General features: G+C 34.8%; 1 protein-coding gene across 1 annotated transcript in view; it reads right to left on the bottom strand.

Annotated features, from left to right (window-relative positions):
- Window positions 1–25,285, bottom strand: part of LOC144442517 (cytoplasmic protein NCK2-like) — a 35,240-nt gene extending 9,955 nt beyond the window's left edge. Inside the window, exon 1 of the mRNA XM_078131883.1 lies at window positions 25,043–25,285. The gene's annotated coding sequence lies outside the window, so the exon portion shown is untranslated. The remainder of the gene's footprint in view (window positions 1–25,042) is intronic.
- Window positions 25,286–27,101: the final 1,816 nt, after the last annotated feature.

Here is a 27,101-nt window from a genome sequence, read left to right as displayed (position 1 = left end):
TTTGACCTTCCATGTATCTTCAAATTGTGCAATGTTTTTGTACTGTCAGGTGGTCTACATATTCATGTAATTTATAAAGCTACATGGTGGAATACCACAAATATCACAACTTTAAACCAACACAACCCAGAAAACATACTTTCAGTGGGTGTGTTCAAACAGATATCAAAATCATCCCTACATGTGTTAGTGGTCAATTGTGGTGCTCGTGAACAATGGCATGCATAAAATTGGACATGACTGCAAGATGGCAAAATGTTGCTATGTCCTTGAAATAACAGGAGGGGTGATGACAAACACATTTTTCAATACACTGCAGATGAAACCTGGGGAAAAACAGGTACAATACATTTACCTTCTGACATACCATCTCTACCATATACATATACACTACCAAATCATCACTAAAATTAGAAACATCAATATCTCTTTGAACCATACCGAAACAACAAATTTCAGGAATTCTTCATTCCAGGAACTTCCCTGATACCACTATGATACAGCAATGTTCAAATATGTCTGGTGAAACATGGAGGAATGCAAACATAACTTGGAATAATTCATATTCTCTGTCTACATGAATTGGGTCAAAAAGAAAGCAGGAAATGGAATTCATATGCCACTATCTCAGAGTATATATGTACATACATGTAATATGTATGACAAGTGATCAAAACTTTAAGTTAGAGATTAATTATTTTCATTCACTAAGTTCCACCTGTGACCAGATTAAATTAGAGTAAAATACAATGGTATATGTATGCAAGTTAATCCAGCTCAACATGTTTGTACTTAACCTTTCCAGTGGTTTAGAATTTTCCAGGCAAAAGAGATATATGAATAAAAGTAACCGTTTTTCTGTGTATGTTTATAACATGCTACAACACTTATAGTTAGTTCTAGACACATGAAAGGAATATTACCATATTGGTTGATAAATTGCCATCATATAGAGGTCCATATGAACTATAAATTGCCATCATATAGAGGTCCATATGAACTATTAGCATGTATTCCTTTTTACTATAGTTTTCTCAGATTGTAAGAAACATCATTTGCATCAAAAGAGTTCATTTCACTATTTATGCAAGTATCAGTAGTCTATGTCAAGACACTACTATCATATTAATGTACTACATATAACATGTATTCAGCAAGTATGCATGACGACACTATGATGTACATGTAGAACAGTAAGATGTTATGAAAACACCAAATGAACTACATTGTATTCATCTGGTACACAAACACAGCTGTTTGTTTATTGTGGTACATCTAAAACAGCTCTACATGTATACAGTTATGATAGTACATAATCTAATGGTAGAACCATTCTTGCTTTCTATTGGTAGAACCATCCTTACTTTCTATTGGTAGAACCATCCTTACTTTCTATTGGTAGAACCATTCTTACTTTCTATTGGTAGAACCATCCTTACTTTCTATTGGTAGAACCATCCTTACTTTCTATTGGTAGAACCATCCTTACTTTCTATTTGCTATCATGAATAACAAGACAGACAGCTGCAATCATCTCAACACAACATGATCATATCCTGTAGTTTGTTTGATCTCAAACTTTTCATTTTTTTTCCCAAGTTCATTGCAGAGCTTAACCAAAACATAAAAGCTAAAATGAAGTCAACAAAATGTGAACACAAGATACTAGTATCTAATACAGGGAAACTTTTTCAATCTTTGTGTATGTAGTGTTACTCAGTCAGAAGGTAACTAAGCTAGAACCACCTTAAAACCCGATGTGATGATATAGTACTTCTACATTTGGGGGAAACTTTGTCATACAACTGTTTATGATATGTAAAATGTGGTACAACTATTTAAACATGTACATGTCTAGTTTTCAGAATGTCTGATGACATTTAGAGAGATCACTTTATGACCTCTGACCTGAAAGGTAAAGTCCTGTAAGGAGCACTGTGGTTCATTAGGCTAGAAACATATCATCATACCCTTGAAGATTGGGTACCAAAGATTGGAAATAAATAACATTATGTAATGTAATCAAATACTAGTACCCAGTGATTTAAGATTGTCTGTTTTGCTATCTCTATTGCCAAGAGACTTGGCCATCTACCTTGACATACATGTACATGTACATGTACTGGCTCACAAAGAGACTTTGCCATCTGACTTGACAGTTCTAGCGACAATAATATTTTCAAATCAGCTAGCCAAGTTGCTATGCCACTCTGCAGTGTTTACATGATGGATTTCTTTACAAGGCTTTAAAGTTCTAAATTCTGTATCAATATTCATATTTAATGATATTGGTAGTGTGTACGATATTTTTCTTGGCAAAGTAGTACTTACATGTTGGTACAACTCATCGCATCTTACAGATGGTAGTGTACTGGGAGTGGATTTAAAGTGCTATGTTTCAATCCAGTATGTTTGGTGGGGCCATAGATAGGATTATCTTACAGACAATTGTTTTTTAAACCTAATTTGACATCAGATATTAAAGTTGAACTAATTCATGGTATCTGTAATATTGAAATTAAAATCACACAAATCAGTAATATTTTTTACTTCTTGTATCATGTACTGTACATGTACATGTCTATATTTTCACCAATTTCAAATACATGTATCAACATATCATTCTTTGAAGTGAAATACGCAGATTTAAATATCAATGTTTTCATTACAAACATTCCCATATACATCATATGTACAAATTGCTTCTTTTTCGACAGCAAAGTGGCATCTTAAATAGCCTCTAAGATGCTGTCTGCACATGGAAGCATCTACAGATGACATTTAAAGAAGATGGAACTCCAGGTGAACAGCAACATTTTTATCTCCATATATCGACATTCAGTGTAAAGTTACAATGTACTATCAAAGTGTCAAAACTCAGCTCTCGTCTTTAATACTATAAGTATAACTGTCATCTCAACACAAAAAAATACAAGATAATCCAATGGTAACACTCACAGTTACACATGTAACAAAGCAAAACTACTTTAATACAGACATACAAAAAAATCTGCCCTTAGCTATACAATTATCTTTACAGCCTGTCATGTGTCCTACTAGGACACTGACACACTGTCATTATTTACATGTATTAGGCCTCAGGCTGTCTACTCACCACAGTGTGAGGCCCTTGGAATAGCATTATTAAAATATCTGTAGACTTATTAAGTTTGACATGTGTGGACTAAAACTGATCACTCCTACAATAATGACAAGTCATTGTTTACTTTTGATAACTGATTTGATATTAGAATGCCTCGTAAATCATACAATAACTATCAATCCTCAGTGCCAACTAAACCACTGTATCTTATTATAAATATTACTGTATTTGATAATAAAGGGATATAAAATGTACATTTCAAAGTACATTAACATTTTATAGGTGAAACAGTTCACTGGTGATGCAGTGTCTACAAACCATTTTATACAATTAGAGCAAGAATAGACAGTAAAATATATTTACTACTTTGGAAACAAAATCAGGATTGCTTTCAAAACAATATAGCTTGGGTTCTTCCTAGTTGATAATGTTATTTTAAGTTGCACATCTGTGTATTTCAAAAGGTATCAAATTCTGGCAAATTTTCAAGAGCAGTCCATTTACTAGGGGCAGTAAGAAGGTAAAATATACTCGGCTTACTGAGATATTAATTTTGATTAATACCCTGTAAGTCAGTCATTAAAATACGCAAATCTGTATCCTTTTTTTCACAGGAGATTTCTTCCTTTGTTTTCGAGGTTTTTTTGAAACAATAACAAAACACTGAATATTTAGAAAAAATAAAATAAGAATTATGAATTAATCAGATTTCTACCATCTGTTACTTGGATCATGAAACTATCCTAAAATCAGTGTGAACAGTGAGGAAAATGTCTGCCATCTGGCATTTTAGCATCAAATACTATCAATCATTAATTAAACCTCATTTGTTAAATACTAATTAATAATTTGTCACTTTATAATCTTTGCCTTGTGTAATCTACTGTAGTAGGATTATGAATTAATATAATTAAAATCCAATTTTTATCCTTTGTGCTGTTCAAGTGTATTTATGATATGTATGTAAATATATCATGTAACAAAGCTACTGATCTGCAAATTACACAACAACTTAGACTGTATGAATTTCTATGGATGATACACATTAGGTTTTTTTATGTAACAAAGCTACTATACTGACATGCACATAACAACTTGGACTGTATGAATTTCTATGGATGATACACATTAGGTTTTTTATGTAACAAAGCTACTATACTGACATGCACATAACAACTTAGACTGTATGAATTTCTATGGATGATACACATTAGGTTTTTTTTTATGTAACAAAGCTACTATACTGACATGCACATAACAACTTGGACTGTATGAATTTCTATGGATGATACACATTAGATTTTTTAATGTAACAAAGCTACTATACTGGCATGCACATAACAACTTGGACTGTATGAATTTCTATGGATGATACACATTAGATTTTTTTATGTAACAAAGCTACTAAACTGGCATGCACATAACAACTTGGACTGTATGAATTTCTATGGATGATACACATTAGGTTTTTTTATGTAACAAAGCTACTATACTGGCCTGCACATAACAAATTGGACTGTATGAATTTCTATGGATGATACACATTAGGTTTTTTTATGTAACAAAGCTACTATACTGGCCTGCACGTAACAACTTGGACTGTATGAATTTCTATGGATGATACACATTAGATTTTTTTATGTAACAAAGCTACTATACTGGCCTGCACATAACAACTTGGACTGTATGAATTTCTAGAGTGCATACATGCAGATGATATATTAGGGTTTTTTATGTAACAAAGCTACTATACTGGCCTGCACATAACAACTTGGACTGTATGAATTTCTAGAGTGCATACATGCAGATGATATATTAGGGTTTTTTATGTAACAAAGCTACTATACTGGCCTGCACATAACAACTTGGACTGTATGAATTTCTAGAGTGCATACATGCAGATGATATATTAGGGTTTTTTATGTAACAAAGCTACAAATGAACTGCAAACAAGGACTTAGTGAAGATACACAGTGTGAAGATAATTTCTTGGAAGGTCTATACCCAATTATGGCCAATATGTCAGCTACTTTTAATTTTGTTAGACTTACAACATTTTATCATTTATAACTTTAATTTCTGATGAACTACTTCCCATCAACACACTCTGATGTATCCATTCATTCAATATACATTCCTTTATCAATCAACACCACAGCAACTCAAGTATTTAGTCTATACTTCCCTACAATTGTCTATTTTTTTCTCATAATATTTGTATAAGCTATCATAATGTATTTCCCTCAAATGTATGTCCATTTGCACATCAATGAATGAGAGAGGAGAGAGGGGAAAAGCATGTCTGTATAAGTGTTTGTCTGTGTGACGACTATATCTAATTTTTTTTCTACTCTTCATTTAACTTCACAGCAATCAATGAGGTCAGCCTAGATAAACAATCAAGTTTTTATCCATACTGACATTTTGTAACACCTTTTTTGGGGACAACAATATCATTGTGAATAACAAACAAGGGAGATGTATATTAAAACACACGTTGATGGGGTATCACTTGTGGTCCGTTTCTTTCACTTTTCATCTTACCCGCCTGCAGACACTGTGAAGTCTTGAAGCACTTGCAATTCTACTCCTACTAGTACAAATGACACATATAGAAACTGTGAAGTTTTGAAACACTTGCAATTCTACTCCTACTAGTACAAATGACACATATAGAAACTGTGAAGTTTTGAAACACTTGCAATTCTACTCCTACTAGTACAAATGACACATATAGAAACTGTGAAGTTTTGAAACACTCGCAATTCTACTCCTACTAGTACAAATGACATGTTGAAGACAGTGATACAACACAGTGGCAGCTCTATACAACAATGTTAATCACTTTGTATGCTATTCAAGTATTGATTACACTGCATAGTCCACAGTTTATTGGATTATTTTGTGCCTAGAGTATGACAAGTCTGAAATCTACTCTTGTTAAATTGATGAATTTGTCCATTTATATTCATTATCATCAGTTATAAGAAATATTAATTGTTCAAACTTTGTTCGTTTGTAAAAATTAAATGCTATCATTTTGGTTTTTAAATAACACAGGTAGTGTTTTTATCTTGGTGCCTAGATCCTTTGCACTGCTGGATGTGGCTGAGAACATAAGCCTAAATTTGCCAGTATGAAGGATCTAAGTAATTTCTCTTGAGAATACATTGAAGTGTCAATGAAGTCTGCACAACAATTAATAGAAAAAGGAGTTGTATTTGCATGTAAATTTTTCTGTAAATCACAGGATGGAACTTACACATGTTACATGTATTCCTGAAATTGGCACAGTGAAACACCTACAGGGATTATGTAGTTCTTTTTCTAAGAAGAACTTTAGGAGTCTTCAGCCCTTTCTTTGTTAGTGGGACATTAAATCTATCATTGAAACTGTGCAAAAAATCAATAGTAAGCCCTGTGTGTACTTATAACACAACTACATGTACTTGATTTAAATTTATCACAAATTTTGACAAAATATTGAGGTTGTAACTCATGACACAAAACACAACTACTTGATGACATTTTGTTTGACATTAGGTACATACACTACTAACAAAAATATGGTATACATCATTCAGATGATGAATATGACAGGCTGGTATCATTTGTTTAGATTTGTGACAGCGCCCCCATGTGGCAGCATGCCATTACGTCAAAGTGCACCAAAAGATCACCATCCAATACTTGCGCAAGTTTCAGAAAACAGAAGTAGTAAATTGATGCAGCAAGTTTCTACAAACATTGAGTGTTTTATTTTTAATGTTTGGTGTTCTGGATGTACAGGATGTTGGCAGGTCACTTTCTTGGAAGTTGGCTAGTACATTTACATGCTGACATCTAGGGCATCTATTCATCTGGAATAATCAATTTTGCTTCCTTGTTCTAGGACCACTTTCACTGGTTTGCATACAAGTCCAGCACAATGTGAATGTTTGCATCTAATAAAGACTTTGATCTGGATGAAATGTGGGAATCACTGGTAATAGTATTAACCTGTTAGTGAAGAAATATGACCTTTCATCAATATTTTACAATCAGAATGGTTGCAATATCCTGGCATCTGACTTGGAGTGTATTGTGTCTAGTGGCATTGGCTTAGTTACTGACCGATGTCACCAGAAACATGAAGAGTTGGCTTTTCTTGACATTTGACTTCAGAAAGGTATATCACAACTGGTCAACTGGTATTGTCAATTTTCAACCAGTATCAATAGATAAATGGTTGTCTTGGTGTCTGACTTGGTTAGTGTATTAACAGGTCGATTTGTTTGACTGAGTTATTTTAACCAATATAATGTGTTTGCGACAAAAGTTCTGGTCAGACATCATGATATACCGTAGTTGAAAGGAAGGCTGTAATAATACTAGTACCTGGACTAACAAATTAACATTCATAATAGTGTATTCAACATGTGTGAAGGTATTGACTTCAAGATATCACACAGACATTTGAATATTCATCCCATATTATGTCTAGACTTCTTCAAGACATCAGACAAACAGACACTTGTTCATCCCCCATGTCTTGATGTCTTCAAGACAGACGGACGGACTGACAGACAGACAGACAGACAGACAGACAGACAGGCAGACAGACAGACAGGCAGACAGACAGACAGACAGACAGACAGACAGACAGACAGACAGACAGGCATGTGAATGTTCATTCCATTTTAAGTTTTGACTTCTATAATTATAAGACATCAGACAAGCAATCAGATATTTGAATATTCATACCATATGATGAGACTATTAAAATCTCCTTTAACTTGTGATAACACCACCCACACAAAGAATCTACCCACTCAAAAGAACTATCATAAACAGAAAAGCACAGCCTATTTGGCATACATGTACATTGCACTTCACACAGAGATCAACAAAATGTATGTTAGCTGGTTCAACAGTGTACATGAAACAAGGTGAATTACCCTAAACCAAACAGTATTTTCTCAACCGGCTCCCTGTAGCATAGTGGTTAGCGCACAGGATTAGCAGTCAGGAGGTCACGGGTTCGAATCCCACTGGAAACAGGGGATTTTTCTGTGACTGACCCAAACCCAGGGTGAGTGTTCTACAGACTCGATGGGTAGGCTGTATCACTCAGCCATGTCTCACTCACAAGACGAGTGCGAATTTGGGGGGACTCCTTGAGTAATGACTCGAAAAGTCGGGGACGATTACTCGCACGGAGCCCGCAGGTGCAATGTTTGCTGGGCCTGGGTGACTCTGGGATAGCCTGTGGACTGACTGGGAAAGCCTTGACAGTTCCACAGCAATGTGATATAGAGCGTGCTATATAGCCCTGTCACGTGTTCCCAAACCCGAATGGATCTCTGTAGCATTTGTGTTGTTTTTTTTGTGTGTGTATTTGTCTGCATAACAGAAAATCGCTGGGAGGAATTCCCAGCACAACAATTTTTTTTTAAAAAAAAACCCAAAAAAACCCAGTATTTTCTCCTTTATAGCAGGCATCACTTCAAGACTCAACACATGTACTGTGACACATGCTAACATGTATTTCAGACAGGTATCATTTTCAATGTCTTAATACTGCAAGTTGCCTGTTTGGCCTGGAATTTACCTTCAAAAGCTTGAGGAAAAAAGCGTAGAGAAATTATTTTCCAAGGTCTTTCTATCAATTTTAGTACAAAAGGGAAACTTGTAGAGTAGATAAAATAGATTCATAGAAAAATGCACATATTTCTATGTATGTCCTTAGTTTTCCCAACTGTCAGATATACATACAAATTGCACTAGTATCCAGTGTGGTAGAGAATACACACAAGATGGTAGTACAGTACATGTACATTGTGGTAGAGAATACGCACAAGATGGTAGTACATGTACCACAAGATATGACCTAAAGCACACATGAATGAAACCCTGTCATGCCATGAATATTATCAAATCAGCAATACATGTAGAGATTTTGAATCTTAAAACTCACCTCAGCCTGTTCTTTCTATACCAATATATATTTCTCTATTCTAAAACCCTGTTATCACAAAAACATTGTCAGAGCTCATCCAACGAAGTGAACCCTACCTGAACTACATGTAGGCAAGAACAATGAAATCCTAAAAAATGCAATAATGAACATGTACACTGACTTCCTCAACACAATACAGCACTGAACTGAACTGTGGTTTGTCCCTCTCACAAACATCCAGTACAGGGCAAGTGACAGGAATTTATTGCATTTCCTTCCTTTAGTAGTTAGCTTCCAGGTGGTCTTTCAATTTGTCCTTTTATGTACCCATTCTTTGTCCTTGAACTTCATATATTATAATCATGAGTGTACATACATGGGTTTATGTCTGACCTCATTCGTCAACAATTTCACCTCAAGCTTTGTTTAAATACATGTACACACACTTACAGTTGTCAATGGCTATTATTTGTGTCTATCTAAAAGAATTGCTTCAATCTGTGTCTGTCTACAAATATGGCTACCACTTGATGATCTAATTCCACCATTTGATGTTCTATTCCACCATGTTTTTTCACATGTGCAAATAGCTCGTCTTGTATACATGTACAAACACTGTATTTGTGATGCAGCTACTTTTTCTTTTCAGAGTTACATGTATAATTATGACACCTTTTTATCCAAACTAATTCAAACTTTCACTTTTTGACCAATTACGTCAAGTATGCTGACGTACAGTTTGTCAATTTCTAGTGATATTTATTTAAATTTATTTACCACTCAGAGCTATTGTTTGTCAATTTCTTGTGATATTTATTTTACTTTATTTACCACTCAGAGCTATTGTTTGTCAATTTCTTGTGATATTCATTTCATTTCTGTACAACACACATATATGTACGTAGTAACTATATAATGTAATCCTAAGACTTACTAATTTGTGACATCTCATTTACAAAATGTAAGTGGATGGATTATTGCTATAGACATGTCTAAACTAATAATATTGATTGGGTACCCTCAAAATCCCAACCATCTACATGCACTCTTGCTTTTACTTTCTATTTTTGTGTCAGTGAGACAAAATTATAAGTATACAATCTTTATCTTTCATTGAATTCAATGAATACATACAACGTCTGAAAATGTTAATTAATGCCTACCCTATGCTGGCAGTGGTAATATTTGCCCCTTTTCAATGCAAACTCCACATATAGATACATACATGTATATATACATACATACATACATATATATATGTACATGTATATACATTTGTATATAGATATGTACATGTATACATATAGATATGTACATACTGTATATACATTTTTTCGGTTTCCTTATTTTTTTCTCCCCTTTTTTCACTTCTTTCTTACATAGTAACACATATTCAGTACAACATTTCCCCTGAGTCCTTAACTTTATCAATATCCTTCTTGTTAAAAGTTGTATACATGTTCAGATTGACAATGCTGATTTAATTCATACCCTGGATAACACATGTACATGTTGCATACAGATTCACATACTAGTAACTATTTCCAGTCCCCCTGACATTTTCATTGTCTCTATTTCTGTAAACGAAATGACACTGTGTTAAAAAGTTGTTGTTATGTGAAGGGCCAATGAATTTATAGTGTGTGTATCTCATGGGAAGAAATGTTATCATGTGAGATGACAGGTTCATTGATCATTCATTTCCCCTACTAGTAGTACTTTAGACAAATATGTGTAAAAAAAGTTTTTAAATGTACATGTATTTAGTAAATACTACCACTGTACCAGTCAATTCAGTGTATCTCTCTCTCTCTCTCTCTCTCTCTCTCTCTCTCTCTCTCTCTCTCTCTCTCTCTCTCTCTCTCTCTCTCTCTCTCTCTCTCTCTCTCTCTCTCTCTCTCTCTCTCTCCCTCTCTCATGGGTGGATTTTATGTAAACCCTACATAATCTCAATTTACAATTATTACCCTGTAAGTCTTATTTTTTAAATATTTATGTTGTGTTTGTCTTGTTCCCTTCTGAGACTAATACATACATGTATTTCGGAGAAGCATTCTTTTGAAAATAAGGGAGGCTAATTGCTACCATGTTCAAGTGTGTTTCATCAAATGATGGTTCATATGTGTGATAGCACATTGCCAATGACAATATCACCATCCAGGTGAGCATATCGTATAGCATGTATGTCTAACTAGGGTACAAAATATACATATATGCATTGATGTTTTGATAGAAGAATTACAAAACCACAGTGGAATTATGTTTCTAAACATGTACACACAAACATTAACATTTATACAATACAGACCCAGGTAATCACGCCCAGTCATGTCATGCCTATAAATTTGTGTTTTTCTTCTTTCCTTCCTATTTCTGTATCAGATTATCAAGGTAGAACAGAGAGTTACTTGTAACAAGTCTTTGAGCTTTAAACTGATAGGGTAGACTAGTAGTACATTTATGTGACAATATTGTACATGTGGAGTTATCTGGAAGCATGCTAATAGTCTGGAGGCCAACGTGGTATCAAATCATCTCTGAAAGACAGATCTTAAGATTCAAAGAAGGATAGCACTAAATTAGCTAACGTAGACACTTTCTGACACCCAAACATTGGATACCATAATATAATACAGGATATTTATCTTACAAGAGTTGCATTGCTATCAGCATTTCATATTTCAAACCCTGGCTAATACATAGTCCATTACTTGTATGCTGAAGGCCTACCTCATGTTGACCAGTGACTACTATTTTATCAGCCCAATGGCTTGGCTTTCTGCCATGACAATGTTTTTCACCAGTATGTATTAGTGATTTTCAAACCCTGGCTAACCTACATGTATATAGTACATATTCACATGCTAAAGTCCTAGCTGAGCTCATGTTGACCAGTGACTACAATTTGTTAACAGAGAGGCTTAGCTATCTGGCTTGACAATGTCACTTGCCAGTATGTTGAGCTAGATAGCCATGGTCTCTAGGCTACAATTTTCCTACACACAACATTACACTATTTCTCTCTTCCCTTGTAGTTATTTTTATTGTGGATTTGTGGCTTTTCAGTGCCTGTATTTGATAAGTAAGAATTATCTGAAGTAAACATGTTGAGGCAGACACTATTTGTTGATTCTATTTAAACTGTGACCTGTTGATGACTAATCTAACAACCATTCAACTATCTAAATAATTCGTTTTTTATCATATTGAATTTCTGTGTTGATTTTCAGTATCAATTCTACACATGCCCACTACCAATGCTAAAGGCAATGTAAACATTTCCATGGTCATATCCCTTCAGCTGGATACACAAAAGTTATTGCATACTTGCTTTAAATGACAACCATCCATGTACCTATGAGTCGGATATGAATGTACCAAGTTACTAGTTACTTTAATAGTGTTTTCTGGATTTCAATGGCTCTGTGCATGTACTAAGTTACTGAGTACGGCTTTCAATAGCTATGTACCATGTTACTGTATACTTATTTTCCATGGTCATGTTGCTTTCACTGGATACTCATAGATACTCATACCAATATATTGTGGTCTACAGACTATCTGTTCCCTTTTAAATCTTTAGATCTTTTCAAATAAATGGATGGATATACCAGGTACATTTATTTGAAAACTGACGACTAGTCTCTAGGCTTGCATACCGTTGAACAATGACAAATACATACATGCATCTGGCCTAGAATCCACATGTACATGTATGAATTAAATTAACATTATATTACATGTTCTTTACATACTGTTGTAAAACAGGACAGCATAGATTAATATTAAGCAGATGCTAGAAAAGTTATAATGGGGAACTTGTGGAAGAAAGATTTCAAATTTCAAACAATGGCTTCTAGACTAAAGCCTAAAGGTTAAATGAGTGATATGTCACACTACACTAGTACTAGTACTAGTAGTAGTAGTAGTAGTAGTAGTAGTAGTAGTAGTAGTAGTAGTAGTAGTAGTAGTATTACTGTAATCAACAACAGAGGTTTTACCAACATTCCTTTATCATTGGTAACAAGATTAGAAATATCAATTGTTAAATTTCCTGATCTGTTATACTCAATATTGTTGTATATCTGTATTAACAAACTGCTGGTAAAAGTTCACTGGCATACCTTTTGTGATGTACCTTTAGACATGTACCTCAATACAATGTACTTGTATTGCATCCTGTTATAACAGGATAAATTGGTGACATCACCTAAATGTAAGTCATTGACCCCTATACAGTCTAACAGATATAGACTACAATCATGTCTATTTCAAGACACTTCTGTTTTTTTCTAGAACTGTGTCTATTTTATGACACACATGATCTTTCTTGTCAATATGGTTAGCATGGATGCCAAGCTATGGTTACACGTATCAAGGTATTAGTATTTTCACTACCATGCAATACTTACATGATTGCATACCTGTATGCGAATAGAACTTGTATATGCATAATGACTACATAAACTCAAAGATTTCTTTCTAAATCAAATGTACTGTTTTGGACAAACAAAGTAATAATAATAGAAGACAACAATTCATGAGTGCTACATGTACATTTGTATTGTGGGTAATTGGGGTATTCAAATATTTATGCTGGAGGAGTTTTCTCCTGCACACTCATATGAAAGTTTAGCCACAGAGAACACTGAAAGCATTTGTGCAAATACCCAGAATACACCAAACCACATTGACACAGAGAACACTGTAAGCACTTGTACAAATACCCAGAATACATCACATTGCACTGTTACAGACAACTATAATGAATTCCCAGCAGTGGTCATTTCAGGGAAAGACACATGTAGCTTTGAAATGACGAGAATAATGAGGCCTATGAATGTGGATCAAATGCTGAAGTACATGTACATTGTACCTGTATGTTGGGTGAATATGATAGTCTTAGAAACACAGATACTACATCTGATAACATTTGTGGTTTTCTATAGTATAGACTATAGGCCTACATTACATTTAGAAAGGAATCCTTGTAATTTCATAAAAGAACCTCACAACAGTGTGTTGTCCCTACAGCCAATTCAAGAGGACAGTCACCATGCTGTAGTCTTTGGTAAACAACTGAACTATTTGCATAACAACAGAACACATTATCATGTAAATGAACTGTCATGGTGGTAAATTCCATACCTCAAAATTCTAAGAGAAAAGACTTCACTATTCTTGTAATGTGGCAGATTTTACCAACTTGCAATCTTACAGTGTTACATAAAAACATTACTAATAGATAGCCGGTACAAGGGATTGAAATCTTGATACCTGAAATAAATTTTTACCACAAAGACATCACATAAATTCTTGCTACATGAAAACAGAATAATTCATGTGCATCATGAAAATAGTTGACACCATAACTTCTGCTCCACATGCTGAAACATGCATTACTATAGGTGCTCATGAAAATCAACACAGCAATGTTCTATGACCTTCTAGCATGAGTACAAAGCATATTGCAGGTACAAACACATGTACCAAGAACTCTGTGTCAATGCACCTGACTGATCACAAAATGAAAATCTAGTTCTGCCTCATCACAGAACAAGACAATTTAGGATGGCATTTCAACTATCTATTATTAGACTGTCTAAAAATAACTGATCATAACTACCACACTGTCTAAATCATATCATGGTACAAGTCACATCTGTTGCTCTCCTCAACTTACAACACTGTATGATTACATTTGTACTCTGTAAGCTGAAACCATGCTTCAAATGTTTTAATAGATAGATATTCGAGGATAAAGAAGAAAAATATCTGCTGACACAGTCACAACATAAATATTTCATTAACATAGCCCAAAATTGTTCTTCTCCTGTTTTACAATGTAAAGATAGGGATATGAGCATGTCCTGTATAGTTACAATGTACTGTACATGTAAGTGTAAGACAGAGGTCAAATCAGGATGAAGATTTGAGTGAGAAACACTTGTCTGGCAGGGCCTTTAACCAGCATTGGTTTAAATGTTATACCGTTTCATAATTGTAGAAAGCCTAGACATTCAATTCTGACACGAGCCACAATGTCATTAAATCTAATTTCACAAATGGATGAACAAATTGTTTGTAATCTGTACTCAATCTCATTGCATGGTTACTACCTGTCAAGTTATATAAACCCCCCCCCCCCCCATGTAGCTGAAAGTGTTAGCCTTATTTTGGTTGATTTCTGCTTCACATTTATCTTCTTCATTTTGTTAAGTGAATAAGCAGTTAATAACCTGTCTATATCACTACCTGTGATTCTGTTCTGCTTCTCACTAATTGCTTTGGATATTGTCAACTGCAAACGATTAATTTAGCCATGCCCCCAATGGCTGAGATCAACATGTCTGTTTGTAGATATAAATGTAGAATATTAATTAGGCATTATATAAATTATGTTAAGTGTCAGTGTTAAGCTGAGTAACAAGTGCTCATTTACATGATAACTGCAATTAAATAAAGTTAAATACTCTGACGTAGTGATATCACCCCATATTTTCAAACCAAATAGCTTCACATGTTGACAGTATCACAAAGGGTTAATGAGAAGCAAAATCTCAGATCGCCATACAGACAGGCTAAGGCCAAGTGGATGTCATACATTGTATTGGTATCAGATGACTGTTTTATCAAGAACAAAGGAAGGCTGACATGGTATGGACCAATACTAAAGGAAACATGACATCACACAATACATGTCAATACACCCAGTCATTAGAATTTCCCTCTGGTCATTGTGATAATTTCCTGACATTTACACACTAATTATTCTCTTGACAATATCTATCTACATGTATGGAAGAATTTTATCCTGTTTCCTTGTATTGCACTATATGTGAGTGACAAGTCCATTGTTTTGTTTCCTCTTCCTTTGTAGTAACAAGAATATTAGTAATTTGATTTCGTGTTTGACATGTCTCATTTTTATATGCCATGGTGGTACTAGTCCTGCTTGCATACGAAGTAAGTCATCCCTTCCTTTTCCGTCCTGCCAAGAGCCAGCCATGAAACCTAGGCTTACCAGAAATGCTGGTAACTAAAGAATTAACGCACACTTTGGTTAAATATTAGCAATAAATCGACTATTTAGTAATTTTACCTCACTGTAGCTACAAAAGTCCCAGTTCGGAGGACCAAAAATCCTGAAATCACAAGTTCAATGGTAATTGCAGGGTTCCGCCTTACGTACAATGACCTAGTGGACATCCCAATCAAATATGGCGGCATTTGTAAGGTTGGACATTTGAAATTACAACCGGAACTGGAAAAGTTCTGATTTTGACACATTTTTGGATCTTACCTTTGACTACTATCATCAAAGAAATGTAAAATGAGCACATATTCGATTGATTGTTAATATTTGATCGGTGGGTATGTAATTCTTCGGTAATTGGTATTTGTTTCCGCACTCGAAATAGGCTGAGTACATTTTTCTTCACAGGACAGTGTTGAGGGTCATGTCACTATCAAGAATAAGGTCACTTATTATTACACTGTACAAGTTCACTGACTTTCTGATAAAAAATAGTTTTTTGTTTCCTCTTGCTTTGTAATAACATTATTTTAATTAATTCAATGTCTGACACACATGCCTAGTGTTTGCATATATGCAGCATGCCATGTTATTGTTTCACTAGAGATTTGAGTATAATAAGGTCAATTAATTCAAGTACAAGTTCAATGACTTCCTGATGTCTTTGCTAGACTGAAGGGATTACTGCAATTTGATAAACTGACAATGCATACAAATCTTATACCCTATTGGTCTACAGGCTATCTATGGCTTCAAATCTTTTCACAGACAGCCTCTCGACTAATCTCTATGGACCTACATTATAGTACATACATACATTTGTATAAGATTACTACTGCTTATATACGTACATGTATGTATGTATGTATGTATGTATGTATGTATGTATGTATGTATGTAGAGCTTTGGTATGGTATATATAGAAATGACAAGCTTTACAACGTTTGATGAAGTACCATACATATACTGAATAACAGGCCCATGTGTTAATACTTGGAATACAGTAAAATGTACTTGAAACAAACTGACAGCTGAGTAACTTGTCAATCATACATTTATAATAAAAAACATGTTATGAAATGATTCATATTTGATATCTGGCTACTGTATCACTAATTAAACTTAATACCCAGTGATGTACAAGTGTGACAACACTCATAATTTTAACAACACAACCTTACAAACTCCATACAACGAATAGTGTACTTATCTCAAGCATACACTCAACTGTGTTCTATTTGACAAAGCACAATTAAGTAATCCAACATTTGTTACATGTACAACAAAAAATGAAATGTCATCTCAGGTCAAGCAGTAGGTAAAATCTATCTTTGGCCAGGCAGTAGGTAAAATCTATCTCAGGCCAGGCAGTAGGTAAAATCTATCTCAGGCCAGGCAGTAGGTAAAAGCTATATCAAGTGTTTATTTAGCGTAACTACTAGATATAGTTTGGTTAAGTTTTCATTTAGCACTCACCACTACACACTTTGGTTAACTTTAGTTTTCATTAGCACTCACCACTACACACTTTGGTTAACTTTAGTTTTCATTAACATTCACCACTACACACTTTGGTTAACTTTAGTTTTCATTAACATTCACCACTACACACTTTGGTTAACTTTAGTTTTCATTAGCACTCACCACTACACACTTTGGTTAACTTTAGTTTTCATTAACATTCACCACTACACACTTTGGTTAACTTTAGTTTTCATTAACATTCACCACTACACATTTCATAGATGCTGTACAGTTTCTATACCTTGGCTTCTCACAGTCTAATATACACTAGCCTGAAAACATATCCACTTTTATGATGATAAATCCCGACAGAATCACTAATCAGCACTAGTAATGTGCACTTCAAATTGAATATTTCAGTCAATATGCCGTTAACACTGTCAGTATTCCTTGTGAGGACTAGTCTGTAAACACACATACCTGAGAGCTGACAATGACATCATATATCAACCAGCTAAGAAGGGCAACCTATGTCTACGTATGTAGTACAATACACATGTACATCCCGCCACCAAGAGAGGCTTTACAAGGTTTACTTACATTTCTCTACTTTCTCCCAAGTGCAGTTACACTGCATTTAACACTGCAGTAAATGTGGTAACCTGTATCGTTACATATAAATAAATTCTTTTTCAGACTTAGGAGTGGGTAACCCACTAGAATAGGACTGAACTTCATGGTACCTGCATGTAATAGCACTTTACCTCATGCTTGAGGGTCAAAGTATCAAGAAGGTGGACTTTAATATTCTGTGTGTGCCTATACTATAGTAATGCATGTGTAGTAACAGTACCTGTATAATTTTATTTTATACGAGAGGGTTAAACTAGACCAAGACAATTGAATTTATTCTCATGGTGTGGACAAGAAATCAAATGATTATTATTTTTATGACATCACGTCTTGGTGGTAAAGATCTACATTGTATTTCAGGTGCTGAGAATAACTAAGGTCCTTGACATATTTAATATCATATTGTACTTTGGATGGAAATAGGTCAAAACTGTTATTCATCTTGTAGTGTCTTTACAAACTCACATGTCAGACATGATAATTGTAAGAGTCACTGTGTGAAGAGTTTTTTAGTTTCAACTTAATGGCCTTGACCACTGCAATGGATGTTGTTAGAGCAGTCCCAGTTTTTAGCACCCTCAGGGTGTATTCTCATATAATTGACAGTTTCCTGCAGCAAAAAGGCAAAATCAACCTGTACTGACTTTACACATGTACCCATTCTCCTTCATTATTACTAAAATATACTAATTTATTTTAACAGTTATTGAGTCACAAATTTTCTAGGTGCATAGCCCTAGTGTATGTGTTTATAAAGTATCTGCTGTGACACAGAATTGATTGCCATTGAACTCTGACACACATTTCTCATACTCCTACACGTCCTAATATTAATAATAACGAAGTCAACAAGTGCATAGTCTTGATGTTAACTTGGTCTCTAACTAAACCATGAGTACGAGTGAAGGTGTAAATCGTAATGATACTGTGCAGTGCAGTGCAAGCAGTGTTTGTGACACTGCAGATGATCCTCAATCTCATTTCTCTATAGAGTTACATTGTACTATAAATGTCACTGAAGTCAACATGCCAATACAACACAGCAATCATGTATTTGCACATGATGATAAATAGTTTATTGACCTGTACAATTATTTCAAATAATTTTTTAGCATGTAAAACAAGGCATTCTTCCCACATTGTTTTTCAGAAGCATGATCAGTAAAACTAAACACACATTAGTCATTCAGAGACCAGGGAGTGTGGTCTTGTTGCCTTGTTCAGAGAAAATGCTAGAAGTATTCTGTCTGTGCATCAGTGGCTGTCACACTTTAGCAGAATGACATACTGATTTGTAATACTTTATTAGTTGTGCTATTGTCTATTTTTAATACCACAATCAACTCATATTGTAAAATTTATTCAAACAAGATTTTTCTTGTGAGTGGATTGAATACAAATGCATCCTGATTTTCAATGAAAATTAAACCACAATAAAATGATGCAAGAAAGTAATAGCACTTCACTGCACCACATGTACATGTATATGTTCAATCATTATAAATACTATATATAACCCCTCCCCCTTCCCATCAGTCATTTGACCGACATCTTTTTAATTGTTGGCCAATCCCTTGACTGTCTTTTTAGTCCCTGTGGACGAAGTCCGGAACGGGGACTTATGGATTGGGTTCCGTCTGTCCGTCCGTCCGTGCGTCCATCCGTCCGTCCGCAGCTGTTTCTTGGAGATGCCTGGACCGATTTTTTTCAAACTTGGTACAGGGGCAACATACTATGGCATACATATGCATGTCAATTTGTTTTATGATACGATCCAATATGGCCGCCTAGCAACCATTTTGTTTGCGAATTTTCCCTGAGTAAAGCCATAACTCAGACATGCTTTAACAGATCTCATTTAAAGTTGGTATTAAGACAGTGTTCTATGACATGCATGTGCATATCCATTTTCATTGTGATACGATCCAATATGGCTGCCTGGTAGCCATTTTGTTTGTGAATTTTCATGTCCAAAGCCATAACTCAGACATGCTTGAACAGATCTCATTCAAAGTTGGTATTAGGACAGTGTTCTATGACATACATGTGTATATCCATTTTCGTCGTGATACGATCCAATATGGCTGCCTGCCAGCCATTTTGTTTGTGAATTTTCCATGTCCAAAGCCATAACTCAGACATGCTTAAACAGATCTCATTCAAAGTTGGTATTAGGACAGTGTTCTATGACATACATGTGTATATCCATTTTCGTCGTGATACAATCCAATATGGCCACCTAGCAGCCATTTTGTTTGCGAATTCTCATGTCCAAAGCCATAACTCAGACATGCTTGAACAGATCTCATTTAAAGTTGGTATTAGGACAGTGTTCTATGACATACATGTGCATATCCATTTTCGTCGTGATACAATCCAATATGGCTGCCTGGCAGCCATTTTGTTTGTGAATTTTCCATGTCCAAAGCCATAACTCAGACTCCATTTTCATCATGATATGATCCCCCATACCCAACCAATCCTTTATTGTTGGAGGCATATTCCATGTCCAACAAGCACACACAACATATCTAAGTCTGTTTGTTTTAGGTTCACAAATGTTGTTGCATGATCAGAGTAGTGATAATTCCTAAAAACCCAATTATAGCGGGGACTATGTCATTATCAATGACTTGTTAATTGTGTCCCATCATGTGATGAATTTTTTTCTTTTTTTTTCCAGTTTTATTTTGGCAAAAGACAAAAAGGCAAAAATCTGGTGAACATGAGAATAAGAAATTGTTGGAGTGTAAATCCTAAGCCAAAAGTTAGACTACATAAATGTATGTGCATGGATTTCTCATTGAATGTACAATATTACACTACAATTATTGTTATAAACTTATATGTTGCATACCAGTATTAGTTACCAGTCACCTTGATAGCAAGTCTACATTATATGTCATCATGATTACTTGTATGTCATTTGACACCAACAACATACTGTGACTGTCACATAATGTACACGTTTACCAATGATTCATAACTGCCAAAGAATGATTTTCCTTCAAGATGTCAGAAACTAGTAGCAGTAAATAAGCACACAAAGAGTTTGAATCTCTTTCACTAGTTTCACTTCTTAGCTGTTTTTTTCCGTTAAGTTATCTATTTTTCCACTCAGCAGAGACTGGAAAAAACTTCTTTCAGATACATGTAATTCACTACAAAAAGAAGTAGGATTTCAAAAAAATGGTAGAAACATAACGGGTTGGGCCAAAAGTGATATCCTGTCAGTCTGTAGCTCCCTACCTAAACTTAGCTTGACTTGTAATCTCTTCAGGAAAGGTCAGGAAAATGGTGGGTTTTCCCTTGAAACTACATGTAAGCAAAAATGTGACCTGTGGTGAAATGGTATCACTGTGCCCATATTAATTTAGACGTACAGTGCATGAAACTACAATAGAATTCAGTTTACTTGAAAAGTGAAAGTGACAAAATGTAGAAGTTCAAGAATGGTATGAGGAAGTAATATCATTTAAAACATGTTTCATTTATACACATGCAATCTTGCCATCATTTCAGATGGGAACATATGCAATACTTGCCAGGCAGGTGAAATTTACACTACCCACAGGCAATGTACATGTACAAGAAAATAGTACCTGTCTAAATTGCAGTGTTCACACAATACTATCAAATTTTAGCAATTCTAGATGACTATGATGAACACAACAACCTATTTACATTTCCCTATATGAAAACCTTCATTTGTCAATGTAATAACAATATTATAGCCCCCAGTGTGGACATTATCACATAACATTATTACATTGATAACATTATCTGCCCTTCTCCTGTTGGACAGGTTACCATCATCTGACTGCAAAGCCCTGAAGTAGTAATATCTCAAACTTACATGCAGTGATCAGCAACTCCAGGAGGACTTCTTCAAAATACACAGTATGGCATCAATTTCACTGACTTGCACACTCAAACAACACAATTGCAACATCTGCATTTCAATGGCTGAAAACACTCCTTATATGTCAATTACCGGTAAGCAAGACAAGTACGTTGTTATTTAGTTCAGTCACATTTATCAGTAATAGCTGTTATCCCCAAACTCTTGCACACATGATGCTACACACATGCTTTACATTGTGATCAATGACCTTGAGGTCACCACTTGCCTTCACAGGGGTTTCTAGTCTGAATACATTTCTGAGGTACAGCACATGGAATGAAAGGGATGTGTACTTTCTTTCACAAATGAGGAAATAAATTCTCAGTCTCATTGATTAAGTAATAAAGCTCTCTTTTCACTTAGGGAAGGGTTCTAATGTGGTATGGTTGTATTATACATGTACTGTTGAGTCCTTGGTAGAATGCCATTCCTACAGTTTTGCATTCATTCCATTCATTGTTGTTGCAATCACAAGATATGGCTAGCAGTGGAAAAGGCCATTTTGACATTTATTATCACTCAATTAGAACTTCATGATCACCACAGGGACCATCACATACTGGGATCAACAATTCACTACTGTAGTATAAGGCAGAAAGACATTCAAACTCCTGGCATATGGATTCAGAAACATGAGATATCAGATGCAGACATTCAAGATCAGGTCACAAGCCATTCAGAAACATGGAATAAGAGATATTATATCAACAGCTGTTCACCATCTGTTCATAGGGCATTCAAAATCCTGGCATAAGATAGAGACTTTCAAACTCCTGGCATGGGGTATTTAAAAACATAGCAAAAGACTTAAAGAAATACAAACATTCAAAATCAGGCCATCAGGCATTCAAATAATGGTATAAGGTATTCAGAAACATGGGATGAGACAATCAAAATCAGTACACACAAGATACTCAGCATCAATATGTACAAATGTACCACCTTCTCCTAGTGGTTACTTGGCCATACCTTAAGACTTATGATTATGTACAAGAACTTAGAAGGTGATGGACCAACTGGTACACAAATCCTTGACTTGCTATGATCAAACACTATCTAATGATCTACTTGTAGTACACAGATACTGAACTATGTTTATACAGAGGAGGAGGATCATCAGTTTTATCTGTCCATATAAGGCACTTGACAAAATGCAATACCTAATCTAGAGCCCTAGACAAACAAATCTACATGTACATGTAAACAATAGTCATGGAAACTAGAATCATGACTATTCTTGTATACATACTTTAAGATTTACCTGACACGGGTACAGATTCAATTCATAAAATATGCTTGAATTTGCTATAAACATGAACATTTACTTTTTTATAATTATGCTAAGGTAGAATACACTATACTGGTACAGTATCATAACATACATGTACATGTTACATACATGTTGTATATGTGTATTTTTAGATGAATGTGATTTTTTCAAGAGTATTGCTGTATCATTGAAATTCAAAGACATGTCACTACACAAATGTAGGAAAATGTAATTTAGGATAATGTGCATAAAAATGGGAATAAGTTAACTTATTTATCCTTAGGCCACCCCATTTCATCATCATCCTTAAAATTTACAGTAGATCACAGCCATCTAAAATTTCAAACACCAACACTGTTATCCTAGATGAGAAACGACCATGTTGTATTTTCCACACCCGAAAATCTTTCTATCAATGTTATACACAATTTTCAAAATGAGTCATGTGTGAGCAACCTCCACACAAGGATAACTGTTTTTGTATAACAGTACAGCTGGCTTGTATTTACAATTCAATAGCATTAACTCATCCATACTTAGGCTTTGTAGTCAATGATTCATCACAGCTCTGACCTAAATACTGGTGTGACTATCCTCCCGTAAAAATATTCTGAACTAAAAACAAAATATGACAACTTCATCTAGATCTTAAAATTCACACAAACCAAACACATGGTTTTACAGTATCAGTTGAGTACCAATCCTCACTTCTTGACACATCACATGTGGATGTAGGTAGTTACATAATGTCCATACTCTTATTTTCACACATTCTTTAGAAATAACCTAACCAAAAAAATTCATCTTTTGATGATCTGGATTGACATATAGTTTTAAAACTGTCAGAATTGTATAAATAAATGCATATCCTCTGCATTTTCCTATTTCTTGAGATATTTCAAGTGTGGGCGGGTCAGGTTAACAATTAAATTCTGCACTGATGAGTGTTTAATTTTGCTGCTGTCTGTTATTACCTGTTAATCATATATTGTAGTTTTACACATGTCAGTTCTTTGTGGAACATATGAACCATTTACATTGATACCAGTCCGAAGTGACAATACACCATTACTGGGTGTGTTTTGTGTATATTATTATTATTATTAAATATCACGAGGAATATACGACTTGAATGTGTCAGTCTATTGTGAAAGAGGTGTAGATGTTGTATTGTAGTCAACCGGAAGGGTGTCATACCTTCAATTGCATTGTTATTTTGTCAACGATATAATTAACACACAATAAACTTCTGATGTGAATGTCCTCTGTCTGTAGAATAAGTCAATACCCACGGCCAGGTACAAGTTCACACACTTTACCTTTGATTGGATTAAATAATTAAAAGACGATGGACAATTCTGCTTACAGTGTCTCTTTGGTTGAAATGTCACCGATCACTGTTTGTCAACCGAATGACCGAGGAATTAGTACTTGTATCGGATTGTTTGTACTTCCTATATATTAGTACAATCTGAAACCGGTGCCTTACCACGTCTACGGTCTACATCAATACGGGTTGTGCTGGTTCTACATTGTCTGAGAACGACAGCTGATCGACGAGAAGCCAACAACACAATTGACGTTAAAATATACAATCAATTGAAACCGGATTTACTGTTAACTTAGATAAAATTACTGATGTTTCATTTCCTCGTTCGTCTCGGTCGACATAAAGTTTTTTTTCAGTAACTTACCAAGATCGTCAGCTGATGAGTACGTTTTGTCGCCACTGCGGATAGAACAATAAACTTCGACCAGACCAATTTTCTCTCGATTTCAACCCGAACGTCTTACAGTGTACCAATGACTGCCAAACAGGATTTTCGACTATCTTTTCGAGTACTTTTTAAGCTGAGATCGCACGCAAGTCAAATGTATGGGGAATTCACACCCACCACTTTCTGAGAATAGTTCATAACGCCAGGCTGTCAGCCATTACAAGAATATCCTACTTCCGCTTAGGTCAGTACATTCATCCGCCGCACTATTTTCTTCCAATAGAACGCATATACTACAAATTAAAAGTTTGTTCCTCATCTGTTTACTTATTTCTATAATGTTTATTGCAAAAGAAAAACATAGACACAAAAAATATAGTGTGGGCTTTTTAATATTGGGTAGAGCGGAAGAATAGGTAGGAACAACGTTGTGATAATGTTGTGACTTCACACATCGAAGGGGAAATTACACTGGTCACGTGACTAGACATCTTCCGGAATGATCGACGACGCATGCCGCGCCGTATGTAACTTTGCGGACAATTTGAAGTAATGCGATATGCGCAAAGTGGGCTTTGGATTAAAGCAAACCTAGACAAAGTGTTATCTTTTATTTTGCGAAGAAATATTAACATTTTTTTTTAAATTAACAACATAAGAAAACAAAAGTCTGAAACCAAAAAAAACACAAACTCGAAGAACCGTGACCGCGCAATTTCATTAAAGCGTTTAATGTTTTATAGTTTTTGTTTTGTTTTTTTGGTTGTTTGTTGTTGTTGTTTTTTTAGCTTTTTTTATCCTTTAAGTCATTTGCACTCTCAGAAGACTAGACTGCTGTAAAAGATTGTAAAATAAAGATAAACGAACAATAATTGCAGCTAGGAGAAAACCAAAACATATAGCAAAAAAAGACGAAGTTTTTACAATAATGTGTACATGTATAGCTAGAGAGAAGCCATATCTGCAGAATTCGCAAGGCACCAAATATTCGCAAGGCACCAAACATTCGCAAGGCACCAAACATGGCAGATTGAGGTTTACGCAATAAACTGACAATCACGGCGCCATATGTAATTCATTTTACAGATGATCATGAAATTCCACGATATAAAATATCTACATGTAAATACTCTGCAATATATAAGTTATTTATCAGTGATGTTAAGAAATCAACTTGATAAGAAGGGCAACAAACGTAACCTATTCAAGTAGACCTACTAAGGTATATTGCCTATCAAAAGTAGATTTATGTCACTATTTCGGAAATATATTCCCAAAATATGTTAGAAATAAATGTTTTGTCGGAGTTAGTATGATGTCGGAACAAACCAAACAAATACAGCGAAATGCTCAATTTTACTTGGAATAAAATTCACTATTTTCGCTGGTTTTGATTTTCGCTCCTTGAAAATACTTTTTACCTTAATAAATCAGTTTACTGCATTAAACTTATATAAGAAGAGTGTTTATTCTCGATTTACAACGTTTATAAAATTGGGTCGTCACACAAATACCTTGTGGTTTAACTACCGTAGTAAGACATGCGTCTAGAGAGGCTACATTTCCTAAATAAAGGAAATCTGATCTACTCAAAGTTCATCTGAAAAAATGATTCACACTTTGACTGGAATATTTTCCGATAATTTATTGGCTACTGGGCTATTACATCAATATTCAATTGTAGCAATACTAAATTGACTAAATGTAAACAAAAGAATGGAAAACAAAGTAGGCTGGATTTTAGAATTTAGGTATGAGAGGATACGGAGAAGGAAAATATTTTATCACAACAAATTTTTGACCACCATACACCTAATTGTGATAATCCCCACAAATCCATAGGAAGGTATTTAATTGTTACCATGGAAATTTTAAGGTTAGAGATGTTATAGGGATCGAAAGGGGAACTTTATCATTTACAACTCACAGTACTGTTAGTCTCAGTTTACATGTAGTGGCAAACAGTTTTCCCAATTTCTGTTCCGAAATGTTGAGGGCGTATATATCCAACTTCAAAATTGACTGAAAACGGTGT

The sequence above is a fragment of the Glandiceps talaboti genome, chromosome 11 (assembly GCF_964340395.1).
Source record: "Glandiceps talaboti chromosome 11, keGlaTala1.1, whole genome shotgun sequence".
In the NCBI taxonomy this organism is placed as follows: domain Eukaryota; kingdom Metazoa; phylum Hemichordata; class Enteropneusta; family Spengelidae; genus Glandiceps; species Glandiceps talaboti.
The sequence above is the reverse complement of the archived record's forward strand: the minus strand, read 5'-3'. Positions and strand labels throughout refer to the sequence as shown.